Source organism: Typopeltis vanoorti, chromosome 17 (genome assembly GCF_054136105.1).
Source record: "Typopeltis vanoorti isolate ZY-2024b chromosome 17, IOZ_Tvanoo_1.0, whole genome shotgun sequence".
Lineage (NCBI taxonomy): Eukaryota > Metazoa > Arthropoda > Arachnida > Uropygi > Thelyphonidae > Typopeltis > Typopeltis vanoorti.
Genome location: NC_143565.1, coordinates 108,915,696 through 108,929,103, shown reverse-complemented (window position 1 = coordinate 108,929,103; position 13,408 = coordinate 108,915,696). Strand labels below are relative to the sequence as shown.

The 13,408-nt window shown below is 33.0% G+C and overlaps 1 non-coding gene across 1 annotated transcript; it reads left to right on the top strand.

Annotated features, from left to right (window-relative positions):
• Positions 1 to 11,864: 11,864 nt before the first annotated feature.
• LOC150097764 (U5 spliceosomal RNA) lies at positions 11,865 to 11,985 on the top strand. Its single transcript, XR_016549766.1, has one exon. It is a non-coding gene; the product is annotated as a U5 spliceosomal RNA (small nuclear RNA).
• Positions 11,986 to 13,408: the final 1,423 nt, after the last annotated feature.

Here is a 13,408-nt window from a genome sequence, read left to right as displayed (position 1 = left end):
ATTAAATTAATTTGAGCTGATTTTCATTGACTGATATTTGAACGTAAACGTAAACGTAATTTTTCAACGTGTTAGCCTTTTTTGTGCGATTTTTTTATATGCGGTTTACTGTGGAACGTATCTACATTACTATACATATTTATTAAATATGTATAGTAATGTACATATTTAATAAAGATTTGCTCTTTTATCTAAACGTGAACAAACCAAAAATTTGTTTGCTCACGCTTAGATAAAAGAATGATGGAAAGGAGACTTGCTACCATGAAAGCGCACGAATTCATTGACGCTTGAGTCGCACATCTCAAGCGTCAATTAAAGCCTAGGTGGCAAAAATGAATTAGAATCAGTGTTTCATTTTTTATTTTTATGGAAAGTGATGGAAAAGTGAACTGTATTGTTGGTGGTGAGAGGGATGGATGCTCCAACGTGAACGCATTGAATGCGAAGTATGACATGATTGACAATAGGTATGGATAAGTAATGCAAATCACGCTGCGTATTAGGGTGACGAATGTCACGGCCTCCCACAATAAGTCATCGATTCCGTGGAGATCCGAAAGTGATAATAATAATAATAATAATAATAATAATAATAATAATAATAATAATAATAATAATAATATATAAATTTATTAAGCAATAAAGCAATACTTCCTTTATTCCAAGAAAGATTACAATATTATTATAATTATTATTATTATTATTATAGAATATCTCAGAATATGGAATATCTCAGTCAACCTGAACAAATTGCAATCTTGCAATCTGCATTCTCAAATTGCAAGGCCAGAATAAAAACAAGTTTTAAAAAATAATATTCAATATTTAGTTTTGTTTATTGAAATAAAAATATATCCATGTTTATCTAATATACTTTACTTTTATACGAAATAATTAATTTTTTATTGGTTTTGTATGTGTGATGCTTATCGAAATATTTTTATTCATTTATTTATTTTTTTTAAATTAAGGAATTTTTCATTCTCCTCGCAAAATATGAATCTCCAGCTACTTAAATTCTCCAACTACAACAACGACACTTCCACCTTCAACGCACACAAACACACAACGTCACCGCCTACTACCACCACCAACAGTCTTGGTCTGTAAATTTCATCAGTAAATTCTGTTCTCCTGGCCGATTGGCTTCTATGTAGTATGAAAAACCCGAGTTTCCCTGAGGGAAAAATCCTGCTACTTCCGCATGAGTCGGATAAGTCGTCTTCAGTTGAAAAAGCCCATATAAAGATTCTTCTCGTGACGACGATCGAACAAAGGTTTTTTCCAGTGAAAGGGCGCAATGCCTTTATTTTCGTTAAAAAAAAAAAAGGAAGATAGATATAAGTTGTGATCATTCTACGTTTGTTTGTTTGCTGAACAAAATTTCTGAAATTAAATCAGGGCTTCTATTATAGGTTGGATATATATATATATATATATATATCATAATATATATATATCATAATATATATATATATATTATATATATATATATATATATATATATATATATATATATATATATATATATATATATATATATATATATATATAGAGAGAGAGAGAGAGAGAGAGAGAGAGAGAGAGAGAGAGAGAGAGAACTTCATTGCTAACACTGTTAGTTTTAAGAGAGCAAAGAATATTTTTAGGGTATTATTATTTATATTCTGGAAATATGATGATTAAAGAAAATTAATCCCCTGATAACTGACTATTAATACTGTACTAATCCGCTAATTATTAAAAAAATGTAAAGTAACATCCACACTTAGCATTTTTATTATTTATGCTACTTTAGAAAAGGTGTTGGAATAACTTTAAAAATAATTTAAGATTCTCAAAAATAATCAAATCTTTTTCGAATTTTGTAACAATATTTTAATTACATTATAATTATATAGATATGAATTTTACAATATATAGTTATATATGAATTTTATTAATATACAGTATTGTTATATAAATTATACATATGATAGTACAATCCTTAAAGTGAATAGCATGAAAAATAGCCCTAAATCAAGAAGGAATTATTTTATGGAGTTTCTGGAGAAATGAGCCAAAAGGCTTCACTTCGGCGATGCAAAATTATTCAAATTAAGTGGATATTGAATCCAACATTATTTCAAAGCCGAATAGAGAAAGTGTAAGAGTTTCGTGCCGAATATAGAAACTATAAAAGTTTCGGCGGATCCAAGCGTAAACCTTTCATGCCACTGTCATGAAAGGTGTGGTTACGCTTGGATCCGCATGAAACTCTTGTACTTTCTCCATTCGGCTTTGAAATAGTATTGGATTCAATATCCACCTAATTTGAATTTTTTTTTTTGGAGTTTTAATTGTTTTAATTTTAGTCTCCTGACTATTAATTTTTTTTAAAAAAACGGAACGTGTTCACAAAACTGTTAAGAATTTATTGCAAAAGTTTTCAATTTGCAATCCATCTTCTAAGCAAAATGCTTGATATTATTATGTGTTAATATTCTTCGACAGAAAATTAAAGATTTTGAAAAATAAGGATCATCATTATAACGAGACACAAAATTAATGTGCATTTATAATAGTTTGTCCAGTATTATTTTCTTTTTAAATTTATACTAGGATAAAATAATTCCACATTTTATTTCGTTCAGTGCATATTTTTAGGATACCTGTTCACGGGGGACCAATCATCTAGCTGTGGATACGTGAATCGCCTGAAATATGGTTGATCTTACGAATATCCCGAAACTCCCCTTCATAAGGTTTGGCATTAGAGAACGTTCGCAAAGCGTAAGATGCACGCGCCTTAAGAACGTTAGAATTATAATCAGAAATGTTACTCTTCCGAATACCATCCGACTCCCCTTCAGATAAGTGCACTTTACACGTGTTGCCTGGTTTGACAAATACCGCATGGGTTGCATTTAGAGAAAGTTCTCCAAGTGCACAAAACATTCGCAATACAGTTCGACATCACTACGAATTTGATTCACGATGGCATGTTTATTATTATTACACGAATACTTCCTGGTATTTGCATAATAATAATCACCTCATACCAGTGGTGTAGCTAGAGCATTTGCCACCGGGAGCGATCCCTGAGTTTGCCGCTCCTCTCAATACACACCAAAAATACTACAAAATGTCAAAACGACGTAAAGGGAAATAAATTAAAACACTATGTTTATTTTTGAAGTAAAACTTTAATTTCAACATTCTAAAATGTTACTTTTCTTGCTTTTCTGTTAGCAAAATCGACGATAACATTGGTGAAGTCTATTTCATATTAATGTAGGAAATGCTTAATCAATTTAAAAGAAAAACTCCTCTCACAACTTGCAACATTTACAGCAATTATGAGGAAAATTCGCACTGGTGTTACAATATTTGGAAATGAGTTCTCGAGACTGTATTTTAGAATTAACTCGAAAAAAAAAAGGTTCAAAGTGACGCCCGGGACGGACCGCCCCTCCGCCTCCCCCTAGCTATGCCTCATACCTCATTTTAGATTGTTTCAATGTTGGTGCACTCATCATCTCATTTGGCAATAAATTCCACTCTCCATGCAAAAAAAGTCATGCCGCACACTATACGCACCACGCCTTTATACAACTTCCAAGAATGACCTCTTGTCTCTATCCCTTCCCTCCTTCAACCCTTTGAAAAATATCCTTGGTATCTATTTGATAAGTACTCCTTAGCATTTATGTCAGTGATTCTTCCGCCTATTGACTATCGTCTGTAATTTACATTCTCTCAACCTGTCTTCATAGTCACGCAATCCCGATATTGTTTTTGTTATTCGCCTCTGAACTCTTTCCACAGCTTGCTTCTCACCTAAGAACGCAGGTGACCAAATCGATGCGCAGCATTTTAGATGTGGTCTAATCGAAGCCTTGTACAGTGGAATGACCACATCCTTATCTCTGCTTGTGAGTGTTCTTAGTATACTGGCATTTCTTTATGCTGATTTTATTATTTTTGCAATATGTCCCTTGAACTTCAATTTTTTATCCACCAATATCCCAAGATCACACGCTTCCTCCATCTCCTGTAATACAACGTCTCCAGTACGATACGCGGCTTTACTTTTTTGAGATCCAAAATGCAAAACCTTACATTTACTGGTGTTAAACTGATATTCACACCTGTCTGCCCACATAGCCACTTTTTATTCAAATCGCTCTGAAGCCCCAGTACATCTGTATCATTCCTAATAACTTTTCCCAGCTAAGTTGGTTTACAGGTTCACAACGTTCACAGGTCGTTATATTCTTAAAGAATCAGCCCATCATCCATGTCAAAAAACAGGAATTATAAAATGCTTCATCAGAACTAATTGTTCTACTTTTGATTATCTACAGAAAGAACTTGCTACTATCCAACAACACATGAAACTCAATGGCTTTTCTGAAAAAAGTACTCAGCATCTTCTCAATTCTTATAATCCTCCTCAAAACAACAAAGTTTCAATACGTCGAGTGCCCATTCCTTATATCTCCGGTATTTCAGAACCTATCGCAAGAATTTTGAAGAAATATGATTTAACAGCTACTTATTCACCTATCAGCAAATCGTCTTCTCATTTTCCTTCTCCTAAAGACAAATGCTTAACTTTATCTCTTCCTGGAGTTTATCAAATTCCTTGCAACTCTGATCTCTCCTATTTTGGACAGACTGGACGTTCTCTTGAAAAAAGAATCCAAGAACATCAATCCTCCATTCTTCATAACAAACTTGAAAACTCTGGATTGGCTCAACACGGGATTGAAACTGACCACAGCATCCTTTGGTCCAGGATTCGCCTCTTGCATAGATCCCGTTATAGGGTTGAACATTTGTTCAAAGAAAGCGTGGAGGCCTTGCTCCATCGTCCCAACCTGAATCGTAATGACTGTATTTCTATATCAAAAATCTGGGAAAGTCTAATCAAGATTACTCATTAATTTTTTTTTTTTCAATCATGTCTCTACTTCAAAATATTCTGTTTCATACTTAGTGATATAACATCACGCGGAATGTTCTATTTTTAACGATCTATTGTTAGTATTCTAGCTTGTATTTTTTTAAAACTGTTCTTGTAATACCACTGAGGATGGTCTGCTATTTCCAGACCGAAATATTTGGTTAATTAAATATCTTTCTTGTGTTTACGTGCAAATATCCTTCGTAGTAATGTTGAACTGTAATGAGGACGTTTTGTGCATTTGAAGAACTTTCTCTAAATGCAAACCATGCGATATTTGTCAAACCAGGCAACACGCGTAAACTTCACTTTTTTAAGGGGGGGCGGGAGACGAATGGTATTCGGAAGAGTAACATTTCTGATTATAATTCGAACGTTCTCTAATGCCAAACCGTATGAAGGGGATTTAGGTATATTTTTATGGGCGACCAAATATTCCTAGTATCAACCATATTTCAGCTGATTCACGTATCCACAGCTAGATGTTTGGTCGCCCATAAAAATATACACGATACGAAATAAAATGTGGAATCATTTTTGGAATACACAAGTATATAGTATATTATGCTTATTACAAATATGGAAATATGTTAATAATAGTGCACAGTTAGCTTCGATACAATTTTTAATTATTCTTATTTTTAAAGCAAGGCATACTACCAGCAACTATAGGAGTAAGTTAAAAGAAGGGCGTGTGTACGTAATTGTAGAAATTCAAAATGCAGTTCTGGACTTCTATAAGGGAAAACTCCTTCGATTCGTATTGTTTTATCAAGCTAACCCAGTGAAGCTATGTGTATATACAGTAGTCCCCTCCATCCTTGGAGGATACGTTCCAAGACACCCCGCGGATACCTGAAACCGCGGATTTAGTACCGAATCCTATATATACTATGTGTTTTCCTATACATACATACCTATGATAAAGTTTAATTTATAAATGAGACACAGTAAGAAATTAACAACAGTAAGTAATAATAAAATAGAATAATTATAACAACATATTGTAATAAATTATCTGAATATGAGTGGAATCCCTCAGGATGTGTGTAGCTTACTCCACCATTGCAACGAGTTGCCTTATTGTTGGACTACCTCTGGGATGAGCCGATTTGTCTATTGCTAATAGAAAGAAAGACTCTGACGGCTTCATTTCGGCGATGTAAAATTACATCGGCAAAGTGAATATTAGATCCAAAATTATTTCAAAGTAGAATGTTTGTAAAAACTATGAAGGTTTCATAAGTTGACTTGAGAGCTTAGGAGAATACAATCCCCGGTTGCTCGAGTTGCACTACCTACTTGACTTAACACTCGGGAGCTCGCATCTGATCTGACAGTTACATGCAAAATAATTTCGCGGCTGTAGATTGCAGGAAGGAATGTTTGTATCTCTATTCATTTGGACGTTTCTTACAAACCGTGATGCTTCTAGGATCATGGGCAAACACTTGTTTTGCTTTCTCTGTAGCTGTTGGATGTGTGGCTCCAGGCTGGAGATGCATATGTCACCATGGGGCGGACCGTCAGCTGGTAGAGGAGTACTTTGATTCTGGTATTTAGCTTGCTGTGCCTGTTTATTAGAGGGTAAAGTTGTGCGATGGCATCTAATAATAAAATAGTTATTCTATTTTATTATTAGATGCCTTAGCGCAGTGTTTCCCAATCTGTGGTCCGCGGACCCCCGGAGATCCGCGGGATAGTTTATTTTCATTAAACTTTTTCTTATCATGTTGCTCACACCTGGCCTAATTGATATGTTCATATTCTTCCGAATATCTCCATTTATAACAGTATTGCATTGTCATAAATGACACATTTATTGTTGTAAAATTGTGATTTATTATTTCATCTTTATGATATGTAAAATATAAAAAATTTCCATTTTGGATTTTATGAGGGCGGCGATGAATTAACATTCGCTATAGGGGGTCCGCGGCATTAAAAAAGTTCAGAAACAGTGCCTTAGCGCATGAGCAGGGCCGTCGCCAGATTAAATTGCGCCCTGACACAAACAATTAAATATCGCCCCTCATGGATTATAAGAGAAAATATAAGAAAATTTCTAATTGCTATTTTTTTAAATTAAAAGACAAACATTAATGCAAAACAATTACATTATCAGAATAATATTTTGAGAGAATTTTTACTTCTTGAAATGAATCTATTGCATCTACGTCAGATATTTTGCCACTGCTCAAAGCAATTTCCAAGTGTATAGTATCAAGATGTTGCTTCTTAACTTCATCGAACAATGAGAAAAGTTCTACAATTTTTAGAAAATTTCCGTTGTTAGCAGTATAAATTGTAGAGAACAATCCCCGAAGCGCAAGTTTTGTGCTGCTATGCAAGGGTTTATTGTTAATAATCGTAAAACTGCTTTCCAGCGTTGTGTTTCATTGTCAAAAATTTTTTGTTGGTCTGCATCAATCTCAATCGTTTCAAATTTAACCGGATCGTCAATTCGTTCCACTCAGAAGAACAACGAATGTGGGATTGTGCAGTTTCATGCATTTGTAGTTTTCTGTTGGTATTTTTCCAAAAATCGAAACCGCTTTTCGACGTAATGCTTTTTCGCAGGCCTTTTTAAATAGCATCATTTTCCCTGGAATATAGAAGCGATGAACGTTTAACATTTTCAGAATTTTTAGCATTCGTCGATAGTAATTATTCGAAAATTTTCTGCCTTGATCATTCAAAGAATATTTATTTAATTTTACTTGAATAGTACCTTTTTTATAAGTTCAATTCTAGTTTTGTCATCAATTTTCTCTGGCCAGTAGTATGGATCAGTTTCAATAAAATAATCTTCATTTTTAATTGGATCATCTGTTCGTAATTTCGTTTTGTCGCTATAATCTTTACCTCATCATTTTTGCAACCATCAACTGTTATGGAATCACCACAAATGGTTGTTACGTCGGTATCAGCTGATGCGGGGGAATCGTTGGTATTTCTGGATGAGGATGTAGAAACTTCTCTAACGGCTGTGCTGAAATTTTTATAACTTTTGGTGTTGGTTCTGTTGAAAACTCGTTCTCTTTGGTGTCTTTGTGAAATTACAAATGTGAAATGTTAAAATTTCATATCTCCTTATATCGCTTGTGCTTTCTTTACTTGCTCTTTCTTTTCTCTTTTCCTTTTGAGAAAAGCAGCTCCCGATCACTTTTTCTCTTTCACATTACTCATGTAAATGACAATAAATTTCGTATTGATAAATTATTATTTTTTTCCTATTAATGATTAATTTTGAGTTAAGTTATTTATTATTTTTAAGAGTTTAAAACAATAAAATCTTATTTAAAAAAAAATCGATTAAAACAGTTGCCTTCTACGGATTTTTACTATAAATAATTAATTTCTACAATACTTTGAAAATTTGATAATTAAAGTTAAATCATAATTAACGAGGGCAATGTAAGACGAAAAGTATGTATGCAGCCCAACGAGCGATTTTGGCATTTTAGCAAAATGCGGCTCTCATTAACATGTTCATAATTATAAACTACTTATCAAAATCCAAAAATAAGTACACAATTAAAATCAAAGTCAAAAATTGTCCAAAATCACTTAAGCAAGCATACACAATACACTCAATATGTTTCACATTCAATATTGAAATGACGCCAAAAATATATAAGTGCATATCACGCTGTTTGGTCTATCCAAATTCGAAGTGGAATTTAAGAAAACGAACAGTGTAATATCCATCTGTGTTTCAGACTAAATATTTGGATAGATCAGTGTTTCTCAGATTTCAGATATCCATGCACCCCTTCTTAAATTTTCATTATTACCAAGTACCTTATCAAAATAATAATAATAAATAAATAAATAAATAAAATTACCTTTCATTGTGTCTGCTTTATTTGAATGTAGATGTACATTTAAACAAAAAATATGATTTATTTTTAATAGAACAAAATTTATAAAGAAACCATACATTTTTACTTAATATAAATAATTTATCATCAATGAGAGGAATGAAATTGCTTATTTCTATATCTGCTGTATTGCTCTCTTTTGTGCGCTTTATAAATCCAGTCTTGAACCAATGATCTGTACTTAAGAATTTGAAAGCTAAAAAAATTACCGTATTTACTCGGATATAACTAGTATTTTTCCCCAACATTTAAGCAAAAAATTCGTGGTGCATGATATATGCGAGGATTTTCGGAAACTAAAGTTTTTCGAAAAAAATTAAATTGGGTATGACTTACCAAGAATGTCATATTCGCCATCACTTCTGGCCTCGAGAGTGTTTCCTTGCGTGCAAAGTCAAAGTTATCTACCCAAATAGCGTCATCTTCTTTCCCATTGTGTCAAGCAAAAATTTTCAGTAATTTACAAGACTTGAGAAGCATAATGAGCAGTCATTCACAAATGAGAAGTGAAAGTTGTGCACGATGAGAGGGAAAGAGCAGCCACGAAGAAGTGCATATCATTGGTGTAGTATTAACAAATGATCGCGCTACCCAAAGAAAAAGCAAGCAGACAATTGAGTTGAAATGCTAATTCTCTTCAACCGATTTCCATATTATCTGAAATACATTCCCTATATATTTCTTAGTTTTAACACGTTCACGACAGGGTAGTGTCAGCAGTTTCTGTGGGAGGGGAGATGGGATTCATTAGAAAATGCCTCTAACTAATAGATGACTTGCAGACCACCCTCTATAATATATAATTATTATACATATGTACAGTATATTAACATTAAAATTAATAACAGTAGTCAGAGAATTCATCATAAATGAAAATACTTTGGTCAACATGAATTATGTAAAAAAAAAAAATCGTATAAACTATTAATGCCACAAAACCATATACAAAAAAGATTAAGGGCAATTAGACATTAATTATTGTCTAATTAATGTCATGAGAAAAACAGGTTCATCTAAGCAAATTCAACCAGCATAATACCAATACACTAATAATTATGATAATTAGTGTATAAAGCAGTCTCATTATAAGAAAACAAAGTTAGCATTACTCGTGTACATACTTGTACTAAACTGCATTACATCATTAAGTGTACTTCATTGATCAGATATAAATATTACAGAGGTGTGACCTTTTCATCCTTCAACATATAAAACATATTTCCTTCAATGACATGCCACTCAGGCTTAAATTACGATGTGGCTTTGTTTACATTAACTATTATCGCATTATCGCACTATTACATCGTACATTTCGTGGTAGGGCCCTACCATGAAATCTACACGGCCCAGGGCCTTCCAGGGATGAGTTCCTGCCTTCGTATACAACATAAATAATAATAATATTAATAATAATAATAACATAGATAATATTGAAATATATAACTACACGATGGATTTATTATTTTTCTATTTATTCCTTATTTTATTTTTTTTAATTATATAGTAAGCGTAATCAACATGATAATTTCTAAATTCTCTAAAATTTTAATAAATATTTTTAAATTCTTTAGAATAATAATAAATATAAATTCTAAATTCTGCAGAATACGGTGCATATCAAAAGGTCAAATTAAATCATTTAAAACATCGTACTACATAATAGTTATTAAAATATATACCATCTCTTGCTTCTGTAAGATTCTTCACCGTCCAATCTTTGGTGTTGCCTTTCCATTGCAGTCGGGGTCTTCCCTCCACCATCCCCTGCAATACTATTCTGCGGTGGTCTCCAGAAGAACCCCTCATCAAATGTCCTGCAAACCCTATTTTTATTCTTTGGATACAAGATATAGTCTTTTTTCATTTTGAATCATATATATATATATAATATAATATATATAATATAATAATATAATATATAAATAATATATATATATATATATATATATATATATATATATATATATATATATATATATATATATATATTATATATTTATATTATATGTCTATAGTGAATGGATGATAAGGGAAGCCTCGCAAGATCTGAAGGATGGAATAAAGATAAAACGAGCATCTGATAAATTATATAAGATATATAGATGAACCGAAACTTGCAAAGAATTTTGAACAGACTGAACAAGGTTGGAAAAGAGATAGAAAATGAAAATTAACATTCAGAAGACAAAAGTGATGAAGATTTCAAAGAAAGGAAATGATGGGATGGAAATCACTTTGAACGGACAAAGAGTGGAAAATGTAAAATGTTTTGAATACCTTGGGAGTTGGATAACAGAAGACAGTAAATCTAATTATGAAATTAAGAACAGAATTAAAAAAGCAAAAGCAGCATTTTTCCAAATATACCACATATTAGGTATAAACAGAAATCTGAACAAGCAGTTAAAAGTAAGAATCCTCAAGACAATGATCTGGAGCGTGGGGACGTATGGATGAGAGTCCCGGACGATCAATAAGGAGATGAGTGACCCATTTAAATGCGTTTGAAATGTGGTGCTTGAGAAAAATGGATCGTATCAGCTGGACTGAAAGAGTGAGCAATGAAGAGGTTCTTAAATGATTCAAAATGAAAAAAAGACTATATCTTGTATCCAAAGAATAAAAATAGGGTTTGCAGGACATTTGATGAGGGGTTCTTCTGGAGACCACCGCAGAATAGTATTGCAGGGGATGGTGGAGGGAAGACCCCGACTGCAATGGAAAGGCAACACCAAAGATTGGACGGTGAAGAATCTTACAGAAGCAAGAGATAGAGAGGCATGAAAGCGGACTCTTCATCAGCTGCAACCCTCTTAAAGAGGAGGCCACAGGATTAGATTAGATTATATATTGAAAGATGACCAATTTTTGCTATAAAGACATCACGCAAATTGAATGAGACTAAATCTTAGTTGAATATTTCTATGAAAAATTTCAGATTTCTAGAATAAATTGCAGTTTATTTTCTAACACGATTACATTTTGCTGTGCCTTATCCCTTATCGAACTCGGGAACATTTCACCGACGATTGCTCAGGTTTCCCTTAATAGTTCGTGATAATCTTTCGCCTTTTACTAAAGATCACCGTGGAGGTGAGCATTACAATGAGCCTATTGGCAAATTTTTGTAGTCTCACATTATGTGAGACTTATTAATATTAATATAAGCATAAGAATGGATTAAATTAAGGTGAGGGTACTACATGCCAAAGAAATACGTGATCGATTCGCAGTTTAACGGTGATTCGCAGTGTTCAGTGTCGTGAACCAGTCGAAGGTAATTTTTCGTGAAAAGCCACTTCCGGTTACTGAAAAGTTTTTTTACTAAAATTTTCACGAATCGCCGTTAAACCTTCCTCGATATCTCAAGTCCGGTATTTCTGCAGCACATATTATGCCCAAATGACTATTAGTTCAGTTCCGGATATAAAGAACATGAATACACGGGTGTATTAGTTATTTCAGAGTACACAGACAATTTTCTTCTTCTTGCTAAATGAGGCAAATTCAGTTTTCGAGCAATTCTACTGAGTTACGCAACAGGGCAAGATTACTCTTATTCTTCCTCAAATTGCAGCGTAAACGAGATTAGGCAGAACTTTTATTGGAAGTGCTGAAATCAGATATGAAAGAAAGAAATATTTACAACCTGAATATGTGGTTAATAACTTTTCTGTATCTGATATATACGTAATATATTAAAAAATCTTCTCATAGCTATATATAATATTCCAATAAATATTAAAGCAATGTTTTTGATATTTACTAATTTTTATATTTCTTGAATCGCTTTATAATATACTGCCTCCGTCTCTTACTTGCGACAACCTGATTATCGTTTTTCATTAGCTCTGAGCGAGAGTCAGTCGAAGAATATCGTTCAATTCAGCGATGTTCTAGAATGGTATACGGAGAAAACACAAATAATGGCAACATTTTAGTTTGACACACAAAGATGGGATTAGATTATTCGGATAACTAAATTGAAGTAATTCAATTGGCAAACAAATTCCAACCCACATAACACAGCGTGTAACGTAACATAATCATTCCCGTAAGTGGTGCCGTATCTTAGTTTGTTCTGTCATAATCAACCATTCAATGTTGTCGCAGAATTGAACGCAGTAAAAACAAATAATTCAGTAGGATCGTGTTTCAATGCATAATGCTTGGGATTAAACTAAAGTGAATAACTTTAAATATAACTTATTATTTAACATTATAATTGCAAGAAGCAGAATTGATATAACAGGCCTTACACGGTTAATCATTCAGGCTGTTAAACGCAATGCATTTATCACTACAACGGGGTTTTGGTAAGATCTGAGCTCAAAGGAGACCCACGAATAACAACATGAATTTTGCAATCTCCGTGGATTTGGAGTCGGTTGATATATCAACTGAAATATACGGCATATGTTTTATGATTCAAACTTTAATGACAACTAGTTGGAAAGGTGGACAACGCTCAAAACACTTCGCAACCTTCCAAAAACGATAAGTAGCAATAGCAATTAAGGCTTGTAATCAAGTAAGCAAGCTGTCTTAGCTGCATAGGTGAAAATAAAGACAC